The 23,183-nt window shown below is 42.5% G+C and overlaps 1 protein-coding gene across 4 annotated transcripts in view; it reads left to right on the forward strand.

Annotated features, from left to right (window-relative positions):
* The window catches only part of zfyve9a (zinc finger, FYVE domain containing 9a), a 189,436-nt gene that overhangs the window by 2,120 nt on the left and 164,133 nt on the right, over positions 1-23,183 (forward strand). The window lies entirely within an intron of this gene.

The following is a 23,183-nucleotide window of genomic DNA, read 5'->3' on the forward strand; positions in this document are numbered from 1 at the left end:
TGTGGACTGAGTCAAAAACCCACCTCTTCCTTGCAGCGGGAATGACAGGGTGAGGACTACCTGTCGAGGAGTTGCAGAGCAACATGTGATTGCTGTGGGCAAACTGGATTTCTTCCAGTTGTAAGCTGGTGAACGCTGTCTGGTATGCTAGAATGTCAGTGTCTTCTTGCTGAGCATCAGCCAGGGCTGTGTAGTTGCTGCTAGGCATAGGGTTGTGCACCACCAAGACAGCTGGACGGAATAGGGCGTCAGCCACCACGACAGATTTGCTGACTGCGTTCAATGTCTGTTGTATAGTTGGAAATGTAGGACAGGTGCTGCTGTTGCCTGGCTGACCACAGAGCTGACACCTTGCTGAAGATGAAAGTAAGGGGTTTGTGGTCTGTGTAAATTTTGAACTTTTGCCCTCCAAGAAGTAACGAAAGTGCCGAATTGCCAGGTACAAGGCTAACAGTTCTCTATCAAAGGCACTGTACTTGACCTCTGGTGGCCTGAGGTTTTTACTGAAAAAGACCAGTGGTTGCCATTGTCCATTCACCAGTTGCTCACTGTGCTGGAGGTGTTTGTCTGTGGGGTGCATGAGGAGGGTGACATTGGCCTGGAAGGCCTCAGTGGCCTCCTGGGTCAATTGTATGATTTTTACTGGGCCCTGCCATGAGTGGAAAGAGTGGGCTCATGATGTGAGCTGCCACAGGTATGATGCAGTGATAAAAGGTGACCATACCTGCAAACTCTTATAGTCCCTTCACTGTTGATGGCACTGTTGAGCAAATAGCATCCACCTTATTCTGGCTCCACGATGGCCCAGTAAGTCAATAGTGTCTCGACCAAAATGGTACTTGGCTGTGTTGATGATTAGGCTGAAATCGCTCACCCCGGAAAATATTTGTTTTAAGAGGGCAGCGTGCTCGGTGCTGGTGTGGCTGGCAATTACAATGTCTTTGAGGTAGACGAAGGCAAAATGAAGATCCCAGCCCACTGCGTCCAGCAGCCTCTGGAAAGTCTGAGCTGCATTTTTTAACCTGAAAGGCATGGAGAGAAATTCAAGCAGTTCAAAGGGGGTTATGATGGCAATTTTTGGGATGTCTTCAGGGTCTACCGGGATCTGGTGCTAGCCCCTTTGAGTGGTGAAGTCTTGGACATGGGGCATGGGATATCTGCCTGGTATGGCCTTGTTGAGGCGGCAGTGGTCTCTGCATGGCCTCCAACCTCCTGCTTCTTTGGGGACCATGTGGTGAGGGGAGGCCCAAGGACTATCAGAGTGCTGCACATTGCCAAGTTCCTCCCTTTTTGAACTTGTCCCTGGCTAGGTTGAGTTTCTTAATCGGGAGACACCGCACCCAGGCATGGAGGGGAGGGCCCTCTGTAACGATTTGGTTCCTCATCCCATGTTTGGGTTCTGCCATATGGAAGTGAGGCTTGGTGATGGAGAAGAATTCTGCTAGGATCCGAGAGAATTCGTTGTCGGCAGTACTCTCTGAGTGTAGGTGGGGGCTGGTGAGTTCAGTGCCCTTGAGCGAGAGTGACTGAATTGTCCAGGCATATACCAGCCGCATCCCTTGTTATCCACCAGGAGTGAGTTGGCCTGCAGAAAATCTGCACCTAGTAATGGTTCTTGCATGGCCACCACCATAAACTTCCAAGTGAATTGTCTGGCCCCGAAGCATAGGGGAATGGTGCGGGTGTTGAATGTTGAGATGTTGGAGCCATTTGCTGCTCGGAGCTCCTGGCCCTCTTTGGGCCTCTAGGCTGGTCAGGGGATTGATGCTGTATTGTGCCCCAGTGTTCACTAAGAAATATTGGTCCAACAGGGAGTCTTGAACGTTTAGCAGGCTATGCAGTTGGCCAGTTGTCGTAGCCATTAACAACAGCTGGCCTGGGCGTTTCCCTAGAACACGCAGGGGGAACGGCATCGATGAGCCTCAGAAACCCACAATCGGTGATGGAAACAGTACTACTCACCGGTGTGGCGTGGTGTTCAGGTGGTCGATTGGTGGTCTTCCTGGCTGGGAAGATGCTGCTTGAGTGAAGTGCAGGTGTCCCTCTTCGCTGCCCATAGCATGTCTGCTCAGGCAGCCACCTTCCTAGTGTCATTGAAGACTTCTTCCGCAATGAGCAGCTGGATGTCCTCGGGCAGCCTCTCCAGGAAGATCTGCTAGAACAGTGGGCAGGAGATGTGGCCATCGTTGAGAGCGAGCATGTTGCTCATGAGGGCGGAAGGGGCCCTGTCCTTCAAACCATCAATATGCAACAGTCGGAGAGCGCGCTCGCGTTTTGAGAGCCTGAAGGTGTGGGTTAACAGCTCCTTGATGGCCACATGCCTTCCTTGTTCTGGGGGCTGCTGAAGGAAGTCGATGATGTGGACTGTGGTGTCCTGATTGAGGTTGGTGACCACATGGTAGCGCATGTTGTTGGCGGAGATCCATCAAATTGTGAACTGTGCCTCGGCTTGCTGGAACCATGTCAGTGGTTGCAATGACCAGAAGCTGGGCAGCTTCAATGCTACAGTGTTGATCACAAGTTGCTCTTACATCTTTGGGCACAAAGTGCCTTTTGGATTCATCAGAGTCACCACTGTAGCGAGGTCACTACAGGTACGGCTAGGTTATAGCCCTAAGGCTTTAGCTTGAATCTGCAGAAGACAGACACACACACACACCAGTAAACTGTATCCGACAATGAGTTTATTCAGTGGCAGCTCGGTCTTTTGTAGTAAGCTCAGCCATGTCACCACCAGGGGTGGCTTGAGCGTGCCGGCTGCTGATTGGTTACCTTGGATGTCTCAGAGGTGATTGGCTCATTTCAGCTCTGCTGGCACCCTATGGAAACTGGCATTTCGGCCGCATGATGCTTTGCTGGTCGCCACGTTTGATGGCCATTTCCAGTGTCGGCCCAAGGCACGGGCCACTACAGTGTATAATTTCCCAAGATTGCTATTTCTCTTTGCTGTAAATAAAGAAACTGTTTCTAGTAAATAGTTTTGTGACCAAAACAGATTATTGTCACCAAGTTGGTGTTTTTGGGATGGTGTGTTGCACGTAGAACTCACCAGGGTACATTGTGGAGAGAGCATTTAAGTTTTAGAGGGACTTTTAAGACACTTCCCAATAGCTAGAAAAGTTGATTTTAAAAAAAAGTTAATAAATTTGGAGTTTGTAATCTTAAATAGGCATTTTATTCCATATTAGTGACTGAGTTTGAAATGAATAATAAGAGTTTTTTTTTCTTAAACACTGTTGTACTTATTATGTAAGGTCACCAAGTTTTTAAACAAAATGCTTGGTGATGTTTGCACAGCCAATTTGTGCATAGCCTGCCCCTCTTTTCAAATTGACTAAGTAATCTGTATTAGTGCTGAGCAAATATTGATTCTGTTACATGGAGTCTCCCCACTTTTCTTCAAACAGTGGTGATGGATAATTTGTGCCTACCTTTGGGTTGCAATTTGGTCTTTGAATTAATTCTTAGTTGAAGTACCTGTACTTAATGACCCTAGATTGTCAATGTAGATAAAATGTTTGTTTTTTTCCTGTAATGGCCCAAGAGTAAATGGGAATGTTTAGTAAATTAGATTTTTTGACCATCTTGGCATGAACCAATGCAAGAAATGCAGCTTTTGATTTCTCAGATTTAATTTCAATGGAGGTCAGCTGATGAAATTGAATTTTTAGATTATGTGGATTAATGTCACACTGAGCTTTTTTCTCTTCGAAATTCAATTTCAATCTAGGAAGAACGGGCTGAATTAAATAGAAAGAAAAATTCAGTTTGGACAGGAGTGCCTTGGGAAATCCAATTTTATAATTAACTTGAGAATCCGAGAATCTGTTATTGGCTGCTTCTCTATTATCTAAATGCAGGTGAAGGCAAGCGCCATGCAAGTTAATGGCACCAGCATTTACTTCTGCAGTGTCCTTTGAAATCTCATTGATTTTCAGTTTGCAATGCGCTTGGATGTATTGATTTTCTTCAATCTTGTATCAGAGGCAAGAAAGTTATTTGAAGGGTTTCTGAGGAACAGGAATTATTTGTGTTAAGAAAGGGAAGGACCCATTAGAAATAGTCAGCATGGCTTATGAATTTGATAAAGGTTTTTGAAGAGGATTTATGACCGCAGAATGATGGGCCTTGTCTCTGTGTGGCTTGTTAAGGTTTGCATGTTGGACTGATCTGGAAGGTTAGAATATGGGAAGATGGATGAGTTGACAAACTGGGCACAAAATTGGCTTAGTGCTGGTGGAGGATTATTTTTAGATTGGTCTTTGACCAGTAGTATAGGGTATGCTAGTGTGTCCTCTTGTATATTAATGATTTAGATCAGAATCTAGGTGACATGATTTGCAAGCTTGGAGATAACACTAAAATTGGTATTTAGTGGGTAGTAAAGAGAATTGTTTTAGTTTGTGCAGGTTATGGATGAACCAGATTGTGGTAAGCGAATTACAGATGGAATTTACTTGGGCTAGATGCCAGGTAATGCATTTTTTTTTAGCACAGACAAAGGCAGAGGAGAGTGTTGTTGAAGTATAAGATCTTGATGTACAAGATAATTGGGTGGGGAGGAAGGCAATGGAATGCTTCAATGGAAAAGTTGGGATGTTAAGTTACAGTTTATAAAACATTGGTTAAGCTGCACTTGTATCTGTGCTTTTTTTCTGGTCACTACATTTTGTAAGGATTTGGTTAGGCTAGAAAAGGTGCAGAGAAGATTCACAAGAATGTTATCTGGATTGAAGGGCTTGAGTTTTGAGAAGTTTGATAAGCTGTTTTTCCTGGAGCATAAGAGCTGAGCAATGACATGATAGAGGTGTATTATATTATGAAAGGCATAGATAAGTCCATGATCGGACTGTCTAAAACTAGAGGATATTGGTTTAAGGTGAGTGGGAGAAGTTTTATAGAAATCCAAAGGGTAAATTTATCACAGTAGTTATCTGGCATGGGCTGCCAGAAGTAGTGAAGTCAAGAACAGTAACAACATTTAAGAGGTATCTAAATAAATGCATGAAGATGTATGGCATGGAGGGACATAAATTGACGTTAGCAGTTGGGATTTTATCATGATGGACAGCATTGATGGGCTGAAGTACCATTTCTAGGATGTGCATCTTCGTGACTTTTTTTTGACATTTGATTTAACGTAAACTATGGCCTTTATGACAGGAAAATATAGTTGAAACAGTTTTTCCTCCATTGTCCAGCTGTCCTACTGCTTCACTATTAGTGCTGATTCAAACAAATGGAGATTAGATTGGTTACTTCTAGCATTTGAGACGTACTCGGGAACAGTGGATGGATGATTGGATGTGCAATTAACAAAATCTTCCCATTGACCTTGGGGGTGGGGTGGAATTGATGCAGTTTCTTCAACTGTTGAGTGTTTTTCAGAGTAGATTCATTGCTTTCTGTGATTGGTGAATAACTTAATTATCCATGTACCATATGACTCTAGATGATGAACCTTGAAGTTATTTTGGTTTCCAAGTCTTGGATCTGTTCTAAGTGTTAATGCTTGACTATGCACAGCTTCCAAGTTTTGGAAATATGTAATCCTTTTTGTGGACTATAATGTGAACTTACAAAATAAGGATAGACAAACCATCCCTCTTCATCATTCCTCCTTCCCCCACCTTGCATGGGTCACAATTTGCTTCTAAAAATTTGAGGTAAAGGTTAAAATTTGCATCATTATGGAATTTATGGTGGGGGGCAGAAAAGATAAATCAATACAATTATTTTTTTCAGCATGTGATTTTTGATGTGTGTGAGAGTGATATGAATCTGCATAGTGCAAAATTGTGATGTGAACCTTTTTCTGGGAATACAATCCTCCTCCTACCCCCAGCCTCCCTGTATTGCGGAATTGCCTGTATTATTTGTTTTAAAGAGGGAGAAAATATTTTCAAATGCTGATCATTGCAAGATTTTAATGTGTTAAATCTGCTCTTTCAAAAATTAAACAGTTTCCGAAATAACCAAGTGGATCTTAAATTGGTTTCCTGTCAACTAATGTCATTTTTCCCCAAAATTTTTATTGTTTTCTCACCCCTCTTCCCCCATTGGAAGAATCAAGGCAATATAGTGTGGGTAAAAGGCCATGAAGACACCTCATATGTTCAGATAGCTTTATATGATGTGCAAGTGATAATTGCAGGTATTGCATTGTAACAAATGTGGAAAATACTTCTGTAATTTTATTTCTTACAGAAGTAGAATTTGTAGTGGAACTGGTGAAATCTTTTGCATAATTAGTGTGAAGTATTTGATACAGTTACTTCATTATTTGCTTTGGTATCTTTCTATTTAGAGAATGCTATTTCATCTTTTGCTCAAGTGCCATTGTTTTGAAAGTGAAGTTTTCACCGAAGTTGTGTGTGTCTTTCTATTTTGTTGCAATGTAATTGTTTTCCTGAAAATATCTAAATATAACTTTCTTGGTATTAGGAAGTGCTTTCCATTGTCCACGGGAATGCCTTTTTGGAAGCCATTCATGATTGTTTAGTTTGTTAATGGCTGTAATTTATTATGGATTCCTTGATGAAAGAATTGGAATATTGGTAGCTCCAGCATTTAATTCATGTGAATTCATTCTCCAGGGAGCTTAGTTTGATTATTTTTTTTGTCATTGATGAATAAATTGTCTAAAATGATTTGCTCATCACATTTCATGGACATTATATAGGATGCAATAGGAGGGGATTCAGACCGTTAAATTCTGTTGCATGATCTGTCTACAAGGCCTTCAGGCTAACAAAATCTGGATTTTTGCAAATTTTCCCATATTTTGAAAGCATTTTTCAAGACCAAAAAGCTAGATTCATTGCCAGAAGTTGTTGAATAGGGGTAACATTACTTCAGTAATGTTTCTGGTGATTATGTCTGTTGGTGCAAACTCCACAGTGGGAAGAATGTGATGTTATTTGAAATGTAAAACAGGCAAGATGCTATGTATGCACAAGTGGATAAGCCTTGAATAAAAGCACAAGAGATGGTAATTTAAAACTGCAATGTGTAGGAATTCTTTTCTTGTGATGGATCCATGGAAATCTCTATTACCAGAGGGGTTGTGGGGGTGTTTGAAAGATTTTTGTTGAATTGGCACAAATATGGAGATGAGTCCTATGACAGATCAGCCAGGATCATATTGAAAGTGCAGCAGGTTTGAAGGATCAATTAATCTATTACTACCTTGTTTTCTTGTAAGTTCCATTGTAATCATTAAAGAAAAGTTTTATTTTAGTGATTTGGGTTGAATTGTAATTGAAATATTGTGTGAGGAGTTAAACCTATTAATAGTACCTTGCCATACTGTTTTCTTTTTAAATTAAAAAAATTTTTTTCACATTGAACCATATCAATCAAAATACATACAAACATTTCCCTCTTAAATATACACAGTGGCATTTTCTCCCCTTTTTTAACCCCTACCTTCCCTTCCCACCCCCTCCAAACACATTAAACGTTCAACATATCTTCTTTGGCTTGGCTTCGCGGACGAAGATTTATGGAGGGGGTAAATGTCCACGTCAGCTGCAGGCTCATTTGTGGCTGACAAGTCCGATGCGGGACAGGCAGACACGGTTGGAGCGGTTGCAGGGGAAAATTGGTTGGTTGGGTGTTGGGTTTTTCCTCCTTTGCCTTTTGTCAGTGAGGTGGGCTCTGCGGTCTTCTTCAAAGGAGGTTGCTGCCCGCCAAACTGAGAGGCGCCAAGATGCACGGTTTGAGGCGATATCAGCCCACTGGCGGTGGTCAATGTGGCAGGCACAAAGAGATTTCTTTAGGCAGTCCTTGTACCTTTTCTTTGGTGCACCTCTGTCATGGTGGCCAGTGGAGAGCTCGCCATATAACACGATCTTGGGAAGGCGATGGTCCTCCATTCTGGAGACGTGACTCACCCAGCGCATCTGGATATACAATACAATACAATATAATATACAATACCCAGCGCATCAACATATACAATAAAATAAAATCATTAGACAATGTCATCACACAATTAAACAAGAAAATTGTGTCATCTACTTTTACACACTGGATCAAGTCATTTTGTCTTCTTATCATTTTAGGGGGTGGAGGTCCGAGGCAAGCCCTCTCTGTTATGATCCATGTATGGTTCCCAAATTTGTTCAAATAATGTGACTTTATTTTTTAAATTGTATGTTATTTTTTCCAATGGAATTCATTTCCATGTACCATTGCTCTATTCTCAGGCTCTCTTCTGATTTTCAAGTTGACATTATACATTTTTTTGCTACAGCGAAGGCTTTCATAATAAATCTTTTTTGCGCTTTATCCAGTTTGAGGCCTAATTCTTTACTTCTTGTATTACTTAGAAGAAAGATCTCTGGATTTTTTGGTATATTGCCTTTTGTGATTTTATTTAATACCTGATTTAGATCGAACTTTAAGGAATTTTATGAACGAGGGGAAAGATGATAAAATAGAAGAGTTTTTAGCTAAAATTGAACGGCCGAAATTGCAAGAGGAGCAAAATAAGCTGATAAAACCATTTGAAATAGAGGAAGTACAGGATATATTAAAAAAGCTGCCGAACAATAAAATGCCTGGAGAGGATAAAACATTTAGAGTTATTAATTCCTCCTCTCCTGGAAGTAATGAACCAGATAGAAGAAACGCAAAACTTGCCAGATTCATGTCTTTTCTTCTTCTCTTTGGCTTGGCTTCGCGGACGAAGATTTATGGAGGGGGTAAAAGTCCACGTCAGCTGCAGGCTCGTTTGTGGCTGACAAGTCCGATGCGGGACAGGCAGACACGGTTGCAGCGGCTGCAGGGGAAAATTGGTTGGTTGGGGTTGGGTGTTGGGTTTTTCCTCCTTTGCCTTTTGTCAGTGAGGTGGGCTCTGCGGTCTTCTTCAAAGGAGGTTGCTGCCCGCCAAACTGTGAGGCGCCAAGATGCACGGTTTGAGGCGATATCAGCCCACTGGCGGTGGTCAATGTGGCAGGCACCAAGAGATTTCTTTAGGCAGTCCTTGTACCTTTTCTTTGGTGCACCTCTGTCACGGTGGCCAGTGGAGAGCTCGCCATATAACACGATCTTGGGAAGGCGATGGTCCTCCATTCTGGAGACGTGACCCATCCAGCGTGAAGTGTTACTCTGTGAAGTGGAACCTAAACTAAACCCTTACAATCTATCTCTTTTTAAAGACCTATTTTACCCATAACTATTCTAACATATCCCGTAACAGAATACAAGTTAGAATAGAAGTTTAACACATTGAAATATTAAAATATTAAGACATATATAGTAAAAGTCCATGGTACACTACCACAGCTGTTCTGGGAATTCAGGAGCCTGATGGCTTGGGAGGAAAAATCTTGCCCAATGTGGATCTAAGGACCCGAGTGCTATGGTACCTCCTACCAGATGGCAGAAGGGAGAACAATTTACATGAGGGGTGTATGGAGTCCTTCACAATGTTTATTGTCTTTCACCTGCATCAAATGTTGTAAATGCCCTTCATGGTGGGAAGAGAGCCACTAATGATCTTTTCTGCTGACTTCACTGTCCTCTGGATTTTGGTTCACACACAAAAACACACTTTATGCATGTACACATAAAGATATAATTTAAAAATAAATTTATATAATATAATCTAATAAATATTCTGGCCTGTTCTATTGGGTGATAAGACCAGAGGTTATGAAACAAATATGAACCATGAAAATTATACATATGATAGGAAGAATATGATTGCACTATTGAGTGTACAGAGGGGCAAATAAAAACTTAGAGGGTCAAGAGGCATTTTTGAAGGCAAAGGGATGGTCAATATTTTTGATTGAGTCCCTGCATCAGGACTGAGAGTGTAGCATGAAGGTAGCAGTATAAGGAGATGTGAAGGCTTGTGGTTAGATGGAACTTGGAAAGATGAGTCTAAGGAAAAGAAACCCCTGGCCAATGGTTATCTCAGTCATGAGCTCATAGAGCCAGGATGGGAAGATGGAGAAGGGTGATCAAAGGGAGTGGGGTTGAAGAAGACCATAAGACACAGGAGCAGAAATAGGCTATTCAGCCATTGAGTCTTTCCCACCATTCTATCATGAGCTGATACATTTTCCCACAGCCCAATAACCTTTGATACCCTGGATAATCAAGAACTTATTGATCACTCCTTTAAATACATCCAATGACTTGGCTTCCACAACCACTTTTTACACAGCCTTTTCATCCTGTGATATTTGTTCCTTTTTAATGGAATGCCTACTGTGTGTATAATTTAAAAAAAACACACACACCAAGATTTTTGTGGGGGAGTGGGGTTGTGGGTGCATTTTCTGGCAGCATACCTGGAATGCCGGGTGTGTAAAAGGTGGATTTGGCATTCTGGGACCAATTCGGGAAGCGATGTGCACATCGACTGCAATCTTTTTAATAATAATACTGCTGTTCCCCAGCTCCTTGGAGAGGGGTGAGGGCAATCACAAAGTGTGGCTGGGTCCAGCACTAACCTAGCAAGTTACCATTCTCAGTACATCACTGAATTGACACTACGTTTGCCAGATTGAGTTTCAATTATACAGCAAAGATGAAAGGCAGAATCAATCTGGCTGACACCGAGTAATTCATGGAGAAGACACTTGGGGTTTAGCCCATCTCAGATGTCTCTGCATGCTCCCATAAATGCAGAAGTCTGTAGATGAAATGGTTGGAGCTGAAGATGAAATGATCTGGTGGTGAAATAGTGATTCATCCTCTTCCCACGCTCTCGTCTTAATTGTGTGTTAATAAAAGTAACTTTGATTGCAACTTTGTGTCTAGACTCGTCTCACGGATCTGACACTTTCTCACACAACAATGACCAGTGCGGGGACTGACAACGTTACTGTCGGCGTTATCACCCTAATTTCAACCTTGTATACAAGACCGGGGGAATATTTTTGAGCTTTTGGGGGAAAAAAGTGGGTGTTCTACCTGTCATTAGACGCTGACGTCTTGCCTCTTGCTCTTGGAATGCTTGTTTGCAGTGTAAAAAGACACTGACAGAAAAATGCCGGCTGTGTTCATTTCAGTATAAATGGCCAAAGCCAAGCTTAATGCATGGTCTGCCTTACACAATGTTGTGGAATTTCTGTGTTTTTTAAATATTTTTATTTTCCCCATAAATATTCATAACAATATTATCCATTATATATAAATAAAAACTTTCTATCAAAACACAACAACCCTTTCCCTCCCACCCCCTTCACAGTATAAATCTGAACACGATCAGGGCTTACAGTTGGGTTTTTAAAAAAGTAAGTCTTCATTGGGGAGGCCACTTATATTTTTATAATAATTAGCACCTTTTTAAAAAATATTATTATATTTGGGCCCCTATATAGTCTAAATATGGTTGCATTTTTTATAAATACATACTTGTTCTTTAAATTATGATTTTTTTTTCCATAGGTATGTTGTTCATCTGTCTTCCATTGTGCTATCTGTAGAGGGGAGTCAGATTTAGCAAGTAATCGCAATACATTTCTTAGTCACAGCTAAAGCTGTTTTAACAAATGAAATTTGGAATTTATTTAGTTTATTGCTTATTTCAATAAAATTTACCAAAAGATAAAGCTCTGGGTCATCCGTGAAGGCCACGCCTGTTAACCTTGTTAGTATTTCAGTAATATCCTGCCAGAAAGGTCTCATCTTCAAACATGACCACGTACAAACATTCCTATTTCGATTCCACATCAAAAACACATCTCGGATATTTCTGATTTTGATTTATGTAACTTCTGTGGTATGAGGTATAATTGGTGCAGAAAATTATATTGTACTAATCTGTATTTTGCATTTATAATTGACGTCCTGCTATCCAAACACCAATCAGACCGGCATCTTTCCATTATTGCAACTCCTAAATCTGACTCCCTCCACAGAAAGCACGATGCCTTTCAATCTCTGTAAACCTGGTTTTGCACTTTCATTTTGGAGAGAAAAGTACATTTTAGATATAAATTTAGGTGTGTTCCCCAGCCAATTTGTTTGTTCTATCTCACTAATTTCAGATGGGGGCAAGTTTGGTCCCCATCTTTCTCTTAAGAACTATCTTAACTGGAGAAAGCAAAAGAATGTCCCATTAGCTGTTCCATACTTATTTCTTAATTGTTCAAGAGAGCAATCATCAACATATCTTATTCTTTTGTCATACCATCAATTCAATATTTTGTTACCCAGATTCATAGGCAGCAGTACATGTTTACATAATGGTGTCCTCAGTGATATACTTGCTTCCCCCCCCCCCCCCCACCAAATGCATTAATTTATTTCTGAACATATTCTAATCATGTGTATCTATATAGGATGTCCTTTTTTTTGCTATTGACAACATTCCACTTATAAAGTCCTTCATTGTCTCCTCTTTTATTGGATTCGTATCCTTTTGAATTCACAAAGGGGGACAATTTTCTTCAAAGAAAGATGATAGAAATCTTGCTTGTGCAAGATACCCTGAATAATCAAAATAATATTTCTTAAAATCTGGTAGTCTGTCCTCCCAATTTATAGTCCCATGTTAACTTTTCCAGTGCAATTCTTGGTTCTTTGTTATTCCACAGGAATTGTCTTATACAATTATGTAATAATTTAAAGAAATTTTCAGTTTGTACAATAGGCAGTAATTGAAAGATACTGTAGTCTTGGGATTACCTTAATTTTTATGCAATTTACTCTTCCTATTAATGTAATTGGCACATCTTTCCAATTCTGTAAATCTTTTTCTAATAGAGGGGTATAATTAAGCTTATATGAATACTGTAAATTATTATGTTATATTTCCTAAGTATACCATCTTTCTTCCATTTAAATCTACTACCATCAGATCTCTATACACCCTGATGACATAATCAAGATTTTAAAATGGCGTTATTTCACTTTTATCCATATTTATTTTGTATCCTGATATTCTTCCATATTTTTCTTATATTGTTTGCGATCTTATCAGTGATTCTGCTGGGTCAGACATATAGAATAGCACATCATCAGCAAATAAACTAATTTTATACTCTTCTTGTCCAAATTTGAAGCCCTTAATATCTGGATCTCTTCTTATAATCTCTGCCAGAGGTTCAATAGCTAGTATGAACAATGCTGGTGATAGGGGACACCCCTGTCTACTCGATCTACTCAAGGGAAAAATAGATGACATTTGGTTATTAGTTATAATTTTAGCTTGTGGCTTATGAAAAGATTTTTATTCAATTTATAAATTTTCTACCTACACCAAATTTTTCCAACGTTTGATATAAGAAGACCATTCTAGTTGGCCGAATGCCTTTTCTGCATCTAAAGAAATAGTTATGTTTGGATTCAACTTTGATTTTACCAAATGTATTATTGAATAATCTACCTAGATTATTTGAAGAATGTTTTCTTTTGTAGTGGCACGGCGCTGTGACGATCGGGCCGGCGCTCCAGGTGGTGAGTGCCACCAGGAGCCAGCAGATCGCGCAGCAGCACTGGTCCCAGCAAGCAAACCAGCAACTGTATGGCAAAGGCAGTATAGGAGCCAGCATCCCAACATGACGCTGGCCCCCACTGCATAGCCTACAGCTTGGGGATAGTGTGTGGGAAGAAGGCACTGTAATGCAAGAAGGGGGCCCATGTGCGGGAAACCCACTATTGTTATGTGGGCAGTGACATCAGTTGATGGGGCAAACAGCAGGAATGCCATCAGTATAAAAAGCCAGGCTTCAGCCCCAATAAAACACAGAGCTGTACCTCACTACACCTCTATGTGTCTTACTTCGAGTAGCACACGGCTACAGTTGGTGACCCTGATGGTTTAGATGGCATCTAAACCCAACAATGAGTGAGCCGGCAGCAGTCCACATAGTCACCCTGAAGCCACCGACCTTCTGACAAATCTGCCTTGTGTCTGGTTTGACCAGGCTGAGGCACAGTTTCAGATCCGGCAGATCATAGCGTAGTCCACCTGGTACAACCACATGGTCCAGGGCACCCACCAGGACCCAGCGAGCCGGATGGCTAATTTCATCCAGTGGCCCCTGTTGGAAGGTGCCTAGACCGCCTTCAAAGAGCTGCTTATCAAGACTTTTGGGCTCTCATGGCGAGAGAGAGGGGCACATTTGCTCCACTTAGACGGGCTGGGGGACAGGTCCCCGTCGGCCCTGTTGAATGATATGCTGGCCCTCATTGGGAAGCATGAACCCTGCATAATATTTGAGCAGGCGTTCTTGGAGCAATTACCTGAAGACGTCCATCTGCTCCTGGTGGACGCTGACTTCAGTAACCCCCGGAAAGTCGCAGAATGATTGGACATCTTTTGGAAGCAAGAGAGTGCTCGGCATCTCTGGGGCTCGATGCCAAACTCTGCAGCAAACCCGGGCCAAACCACAGAAGGAGGAGCAACCCCACAAGGGAGGTAAGCCGAATGATCAGTGGTGCTTCTACCACCAACGATGGGGTTCTGGAACCCACCTATGCTGACCACCATTCACATACCAGGGAAATGCCAGGCCAGATGTCGCTGATGACCATGATGGCTGGCCAACAAGACAGCCTCCTGTACGTGAAGGACTGTCAATCAGGGCGGCGGTTCCATGTGGACACAGAAATGGAGGTCAGTGTCCTGCCCCTGTTGGGCCACGAAACCAGAAACTGGCAAGTGGGCCCCACTTTGAGAGCTGCCAACAACAGCACCATCAGGACCTGTGGCATGCTCAGGGTCCATCTACAGTTGGGAGGCAGCCTCTTCTCATGGGTGTTTACATTGGCAGCAGTGGAACAACCACTCCTTGGGGCAGATTTCCTGTGTGGCACAGCCTGCTGGTGGAACTGAATGGCCAGAGACGTCTGTGCAAAGACATTCTGGACCACCTCTCGAGGATGCCGGACTTGCAGCCCCCTACTTGGACGGTGCAGCGTTCCACAGATGAACATGCCAAAATCCTCGCAAAGTTCCCGACTCTGCTTACCCCCCCAGTTCACCTTGGAGATGCCCAGACACTGAGTGCAACAGGGCCTACCGATCCACACAAGAGCCAGACAACTGCCCCCAGAGAAGCTCCGACTAGCTAAGGAGAAGTTCAAAAAGCTGGAAGAACTGGGCGTAGTACAGTGGTCAGACAGCCCATGGGCTTCTCCCCTGTACATGGTGCACAAAGCCACTGGGGTTGAAGACCATGCAGTGACTTAACAAGGCTACTATGCCGGATCGTTACCCCATGCCGGACATACAGGACTTTGAGGCCAACTTGCAAGATGCAATGATTTTCTCTAAAGTAGACCTTGTGCGGGGATACCATCAGATCCCTATACACCCTGATGACATCCCCAAGACGGCCATCATCACCCCGTTTGGCTTGTTTGAATTCTTGTGCATGCTGTTCATTCTGAAGAATGCCACTCAAACCTTCCAGCGGCTGATGGACGTGGTGAGCTGAGACCTGGACGGCATTTTCGTCAACCTCGATGACATCCTGGTGGTGAGCAAAGACCGGCAAGAACACTTGGTGCACCTTTGCAACCTCTGCACCTGGCTGAGTGAGTTTGGATTGATGATCCACCCAGCCAAATGCCAGTTTGGGATGGAGACCATTGACTTCCTGGGCCCTAGGATAACCAAGGAAGAGGCCACACCACTATCCAGCAAGGAGGAGGCCATCTGAAAGTTTCCTAGGTGCAGCACAACCAAGGGACTGCAGGAGTTTGTGGAGATGATCGACTTTTGTCACAGATTAATCCCCTTGGCGGCCAGAATCATGCGGCCCTATTTACCCGCATGGCGGACAAAGCCAAGGACGTAACCTGAGACGCAGTCAGTGGAGGCCTTCGTTAAGGCTAAGAAAGCACTGGCGGGTGCCGCTTTTTTGTGGCACACCCCAGGGTGGACGTTCCAACAGTCTTGATGGTGGACACCTCAGGAATGGCGATCAGCGGAGTTCTGAAGCAGCAGATTGGCGGGAGTTGGCGGCCGCGATCTTTCTTCAGTTGGCATCTGTAACCTCCAGAACTGAAGTACAGTGCTTTCAACAGGGAGCTACTGGCACTCTACATAGCCATCCGCCACTTCTGATACTTCTTCAAGGGCAGGGCTTTTATGGCCTTCACCAACCATAAACCCCTGACCTTTGCCCTGGTCAAAATCTTGGACCCTTGGTCAGCTTGCCAACAGCATCATCTGTCATATATCTCTGAGTACACCACAGATGTGCAACATGTCTTGGGCAAAGACAATGTGGTGGCAGACGCACTGTCCAAGCAGACCATCCCTGCGCTCTCAAAGGGAGTGGATTTCATGGCATTAGCAAAGGCGCAACAAGATGACGAGGAAATGCTCCAGTTCAGGTCAGCCATTTCAGGACTGCAACTCTAGGACATCCCAGTTGACGCAGGTAACACCACCATCCTTTGCGATGTGACCACTGTCCTCACAGCTTGGAGACAACAGGTTTTTGATTCCATCCACTGGCTGGCTCACCCACCCATCAGGGATACGGTCCAGCTGATGGCCAGCAAGTATGTGTGGCATGGTCTTTGAAAACAAGTCAGAGGGTGGACGAAGGCATGCATGCAGTGCTTGACAGCCAAGGTGCAGCGGCAAACCAAGACCCCCACCGTAGCACTTTGAGCCTGCGGAACGAAGGTTTGACTATGTCCACGTGAACATTGTGGGACCCCTACCAGTATACCAGAGGTTCTGCTACTTGTTCACAATGGTTGACCACTTCTCCAGATGGCCAGAAGCAGTCCCGATGGCAGACACTTCCAGCACCAGAGCCCTCATCTCCTGGATAGCACGGTTTGGCATACTATCCCGCATCACATCAGACAGAGGGGCCTCATTCATCTCCAGCTGCTGATCCGACCTCGTGAGTCTGTGGGGGCACTCAGCTACACCACACTACAGCCCATCACCCACAATCGAACGGGCTGGTGGAGCACTTCCACAAACACCTCAAGTCCGCACTCCTGGCCAGACTACAAGGACCCAACTGTGTGGATGAGCTATCATGGGGACTGTTGGGGATCTGCACTGCGCCCAAGGAGGACCTCAACACCTCTTCCATAAAACTCATGTATGGAGCTCCAATGGTGGTCCCTGGGGAATTCACACGGTCCCCAGACGAGCAACAGGACAACACAGCAGCACTCCTCTACATGCTGTGGGAGTGAGTCAGGTACCTGGCCCTGACTCCATCAACTAGGCATGGACAAGTGAGAACCAACATACCCAAAGACCTACAGGACTGTAAGTATTATTTTCATCCGCAGGGGTCCACACCATCCATTGCTACAGAGGCCATACGAGGGTCCATTCTGGGTCATACGAAACAAAGTCACCATGTTTGAATTGGAAGTTGGAGGCAAGACGGAGGTCTTCACTACAGACACATTGAAGTTGGCACACCTGGACTTGGCTTGCCCTGTTAAGATGCCAGTACCATGCAAGAGAGGCAGACTGCAAAAGATGACAGAGATGCTGCCTTTGGGCGTCAAAGCCAAAACCGCTGGTTCTGGGGGTATGGGGGGTAGACATGTAGCGGCATGCTGCCGTGGCAATCGGGCCGGCGCTCTGGGTGGCAAGTGCAACCAGGGGCCAGCACACCGCGCAGCAGCACTGGCCCCAGCAAGCGAACTGGTGATCTTATAGCTAAGGCAGCACAGGGGCCAGCACAGCCAACAGTTTGGGAATAGTGCGCAGGAAAGAAGGCATTGTAATGCAAGAAGGGGGGCCTGCATGTGGGAAACCCACTATTGGTATGGGGGTGGTTATGTTAGTTGATGGGGAAAATGGCAGGAATGCCATTGGTATAAAAGCTGGGCTTCAGCCGCAATAAAACGCAGAGCTATACCTCTCTATACCTGTGTGTGTCTTTCTTCGAGTAGCTTTGTTTAACAAATCCCACCTGATTTGGCTGTGTTAATTTTGGTAAATACTCACCAGTCTGTTGGCTAGTGACTTTGCTAGAATTTGATAGTCTGCATTTAGAATTGATATTGGTTAGTATGATGAGGTTTTTAATGGGTCTCTACCTTTCTTCGGTCGGTAGCACTGTTATTATAACAGTTGAAAAAATTTCCCAGAGGGTTTGGGTCTCCACCACCTGGCCTAACACATCCATCAAGAGGTACCAATAAATCTTTAAATTGTTTATAGAACTCAAGAGGGAACCTATCTTCCCCAGGGATTTATTAGCTTGTAAAGTACCCAGAGCTTTCTCTATTTCTTCCCTTGTAAAAGGTGCATCTAAGTCATCTTTTTCTCTCTCTCTTCTAGTTTAGGAAGTTCAACATTTGTTAAAAGTTCTTCCATTTTTTAAAATCTCCTACTAATTCTGATTTGTATAGTTTCATATAGTATTGTCTAAACATATTTATTTATTTATTTTTTATTATCTGTTATAGTATCAGCTTCTGTTTTTATGGCACTTATCATTCTGGATGACTCCTTTGCTTTAACCTGCTAAGATAACATTTTGTGCGCCTGCTCGCCTAGATGATAATATTATTGTTTAGTTTTTAATATAATTTTTTCTGCTTTGTATGTTTGTTGTGCATTATATTGTAACTTTTTATTCTCTAATATTTCCATATTTTTCTTGTTTCTGATATTCTTTCCAATTTTGTTATATCCTTCTCTAAGCCTTCTAAATCTCTTGTATATTCTCTCAAAGATTTTTAGTATAAGAAATTATTTCTCCCCTCAAATACGCATTAAGCGAATACCATGTTAGAAAACTTTTGTCAGTGGAAGGAAGATTATCATCATTAAATATTTCTATCTGTCTCTTTTAATAAATTCACAAAAATCCTTCCTCTTTAATAATGTAGCATTAAGATGTCATCTATACATACTTTCTTGTTTTTCCATTATTGTAATAATTAATGTTAATGGCGAGTGGTTTGATAAAAGTCTTGCCAAATACTCCATTTTTACCTCTCAACTTTGTAACTGGGCAGACATTAAAAAAGGTCAATTCTTGTATGTTAATCATGTACCCTTGAGTAGAATGAGTAGTCTCTTTCTAAGGGGTGAGCTACTTCCATATATCAATTAATATAAATCCTTCATAAATGATGATGTCATATTTGCAGCTTTCGCCCTTGTTATTGTTCTCGCTGTTTGTCCAATATTAGATCTAAACAAAAATTGAAATCAATCAAAAAAATGTTGTCTCTTTCCCTCCCCCCCATATTTAAAAAAAATCCTTCATAAAGATTTCATCATAATTTGGGTCATAAATGTTCATAAAAGTCCAGGATTCTGCATAAATTTTACAATGTGCCATTACAAATCTCCCAGCTTGGTCAGCCAATGTCTCTTCTATTATTATTGGTATATTTTTAATTAATTAAAATTGCTACACCTCTTGCTTTTGATCCAGATGAAGACAATATTACTTGCCCCACCCATCTTCTTTATAATTTGCGTGTTCCAACTTGGTAAGATTTTTTTTCTTGTAAAAAGACTATATCTGCCTTTAATTTTTTTTTGGGTATGTGAAGACCTGTTTTCTCTTCAACAGCCATTAACATTAAAACTAATAAATTTTAATGTTCTATCCATATTCTTCTTTAAATCAACTTTAAAATCTCTTTGAATCTTTAATAGTGATCCTTCTCCTTTAAGGAAAAACACACAATGTCGCTTCCCCAAAAGCCCGCGGAGTCTCTCGAGGAATAAGAATCCTTCCCTTTCGTGCTTTTTTTCCTCTACTCCTTTCTAGGTTCCATTCTTCCCCTTAGACTGGAGTCTCTACCCTGCTACCACTTTTTGCAAATTTTTTTCTTTCACTGAGCACTCCGTGAGCATTTCTATATACTTTTAAACAATAAGTACAGATAGTTTAGCAAAAATATAAAAATACAACTTTTACTTCATTTACTTAGTTCTATTATAGATATTTTCACAATCTTCTCCCTTGGGAGTCTTGATTTTTTTTTTACAAAGTTGGCAGAAAATCTTCATTCTTGGTCTTGAAAAATCGTCGGTTCCCTTCCACTACTTCAACCCTCAAAGTTGCAGGATATATCATTGAGTATTTCACATTTTTAATGTGTAGTTGTCTTTTCACAGCTTCAAATTCTTTTCTTTGTTTAATCAAAGATGGGCAAAAATCTTGAAAACATAGTGCCTTTTCATGATCAACCTTGGGCAGGCCATTATTCTGCTTGGCCATTATGCTGCTCCCAGAATTATCTCCTGTTATTGGTAGCTTAAAAGTCTCACCAGAACTGGTCTTGGTCTCTGATCACCAGCTCTTCTGAGTCAGAGTGTTTGGTGAGCTCTCTTGATATGCAATTTTTCTCCAGATTTGTTTTCTCCCAATTCATCTTTGGGGGAAAAAAAATTCACCAGAGCTCTTCCCTCAATTCCTTCTTTAGCTGTGATGAAATAAAAGATCCTAATAAACATGTGGCAAGAGATGAGGGGATTAGCCTACGAGGAGAGATTGAGTTGTCTGGGACTCTATTCACTGGATCTTGGAAGAATGAGAGAGAATCGTCTAGAAACACATAAAATCATGAAATTCGTATTTAAGATCGAGGTAGGGGAATTGTTTTTTATTGGTTGGGTAGACCAGAATTTGGGGACATACATAGCTTTTCCCATTTTTCATTTTTTATCTTTATGACGCACCAATGGCATCATGAAGAAAGCCTCTACTTCCTCAGGAGTTTCCGGAGGAGCTAGTGGAGTTGTTCAAGTGAACCGGTATGGACTTGAAGGGCCGTCATGGCCTGTTTCCGTGCTGTAAACGGTTATATGGTTATAGTCATTATTCAGTTGACTAAAGTTCTCCATATGGTCAATTTTGTCAAGCAGTCCTTGTTTATCTGACTCCCATTCTTTGGTTTTTATTCCCCCCCTAAAGCCTCGAGTTTTTCATGCATTTTCGTCAATTCAATCTCTGCTTGACCCATTCTGTTCATCAGTTCTTCAACAATCTTTTATTTCAATCATTTTCTCCATCATATCTTTCATCACCATTTCAACACATGAATCAGTTACTTAAATTCTCCATTTTTTTTCTAGGATGATGCTCAATTCCTGACCCAACTCCCATGTTTTACCTGGTTCTGCCGGTCCTGTCACCATTTTAACACTGCTCTCTTTCGGACTTTTACCCGAAGTTCCCTGTTGAATAGGAGGTTCTTCAATCTTTGTTCTTACCTGCCTTGGTTTCTTTGTGCTAGTTTTATCTATTTTTGATTAAGAAAATCTTGATTTTCAAATTTTGACCATCTATTTAATACTCTTCATGGCGAGCTCAACCAAAACAGGTCTAAGTCCTTCACATGGCCATTCCCTTCCAATTTCTGTGTATTAAAAAAAAAATTAGTTTTACCACTCTGGCTAAAGAAATTTTTCTGCTCTACATTGATGCTGTTCAATCCTGAATTTGTGTCCTCTTGATGTAGACCAGGAGTCCCCAAATTTTTTAGACTGTCAAATCCTTCAGGGGTTAAGTGGTCCATCATTGACCCACAGGCATGGAATTCTGGAACTGGTTGGGGGGTGGGATGCTGGGGGGATGGTGGAGGCTGGATGATGGGAGTGTGCTGGACAGGGGGTGGGGGGGGGGCATTGGGTAGGGTGGCCAGATGACTGGTTTTAGGCTTTTGAGCCCTCTGTCCTCCACCCAGTGCTACCTCAAGCTGGATTTTGATTTGTCCTCCATTTTGGAGTGTTGGCCTTACACCCCAAAATGGAGGACAAATTAAGGGGAAGAAAAGGCACAACAGTTAAATGCAGTGTCCCGGGGTCCACGGGCCATGTGTGGCCGGTTGGCATATACGTGATGAGGGGGGAAGCGTGATGGGGTGGAAAACTAAAGTTTATGGCAGGTAAGCCTCCCTTCAACAACTTGGTGGGGGGGGAGGAGTGGCAGTGCCTGTGCTGGACCGGGGGCTAAGGGTTGGTGGCAGCTGTGCTGGACCAGGTGGGGAGGCACTATTTTAAGTTGACCTCCTCCGCCCTCCCCCCCCCCCCCACCGCATTATTGACCCCCGTAGGGTGTCATCAACCACTTAGGAAACCCCTATTCTAGACTCTCCTACCATTGGAAACAACCTTTCTACATCTACTCTGTCCATGCTTTCAACACTCTGTGTTTCAGTGAGATCCCCTCTCATTCTAAATTCCAATGAGTACATGACGAGAGCTGTCAAATGCTCCTCGTATGATAACCCCCTTCATTCCCAGATTATGCTTGTGAACTTCCTGTGAACCCTCTCCAAAGTCAACATGTCCTTTCTTAAATGAGGAGCCCAAAACTGCTCACAAATAAAGTTTCACCAGTGCTTTTTAAAGCATTACATCACATCCCTGCTCTTGTATTCTATTCCTCTTGAAATGAATGCCAACACAGCATTTGCCACCTTCACTCACCAACTCGACCTGCAAGTTTCCCTTCAGCCTGTCCTGTATGATGACTCCCACGCACTTTTGCATCTAGATATTTTCAAATTTCTCCCCATTGAGAAAATAGTCTGCTCGTTTATTTTTTTCTTTATCAAAGTGCATGACTGTACTCTTTTTGACATTGTATTTCATTTGCCACTTCCCATTTTCATAATCTCAATCCTACTATCTCCCTGTTTCCTCTACACTACCTGTTTCTCCACTTACCTTCTTATCATCTGCAAACTTGGCCTCAAAGCCATTCATTCCATAATCCAAACCATTAATATACAATATAAAATGAAGCGGCCCCAACACCAAACCCTGTAGCCAATCAGAATATGTTTTCTGTATTCCAACTCTCTGCTCAGCCAATACTCTACCCTTGCAAATACCGGTAGGTTTCCTGTTATACCTTGAGCTCGTATCTTAAGTAGTCTTGTGTGCAGGACCTTGTCAAAGGACTTCTGAAAATTCAAATACACAATGTTCAGTATCTCCTTTATCTAGCCTACATTTTCACCTTTAATTCAAATAGGTTTGTGAAGCAAGAGTTTCCCTTAAGTTTCTCTTGTCATGTGCATCCAAGAACTTAGAAACCTCATCCTTGTGATCAGAGAATCTGGATGGAACATGGAACATTATAGCACCACACCGAACAGGCCCTTTGGCTCTCAATGTTGTGCCAACCTATAGATTGATGACCAAAAAAAATCCCCTTCCTTCCTCGTAACCCTCTTTTTTTTCTTTTATCCATGTGCCTGTCCAAGATTCTCTTAAATGCCCCTTAATGTTTCAACCTCCACCACCA

Source organism: Narcine bancroftii, chromosome 5 (assembly GCF_036971445.1).
Source record: "Narcine bancroftii isolate sNarBan1 chromosome 5, sNarBan1.hap1, whole genome shotgun sequence".
Lineage (NCBI taxonomy): Eukaryota > Metazoa > Chordata > Chondrichthyes > Torpediniformes > Narcinidae > Narcine > Narcine bancroftii.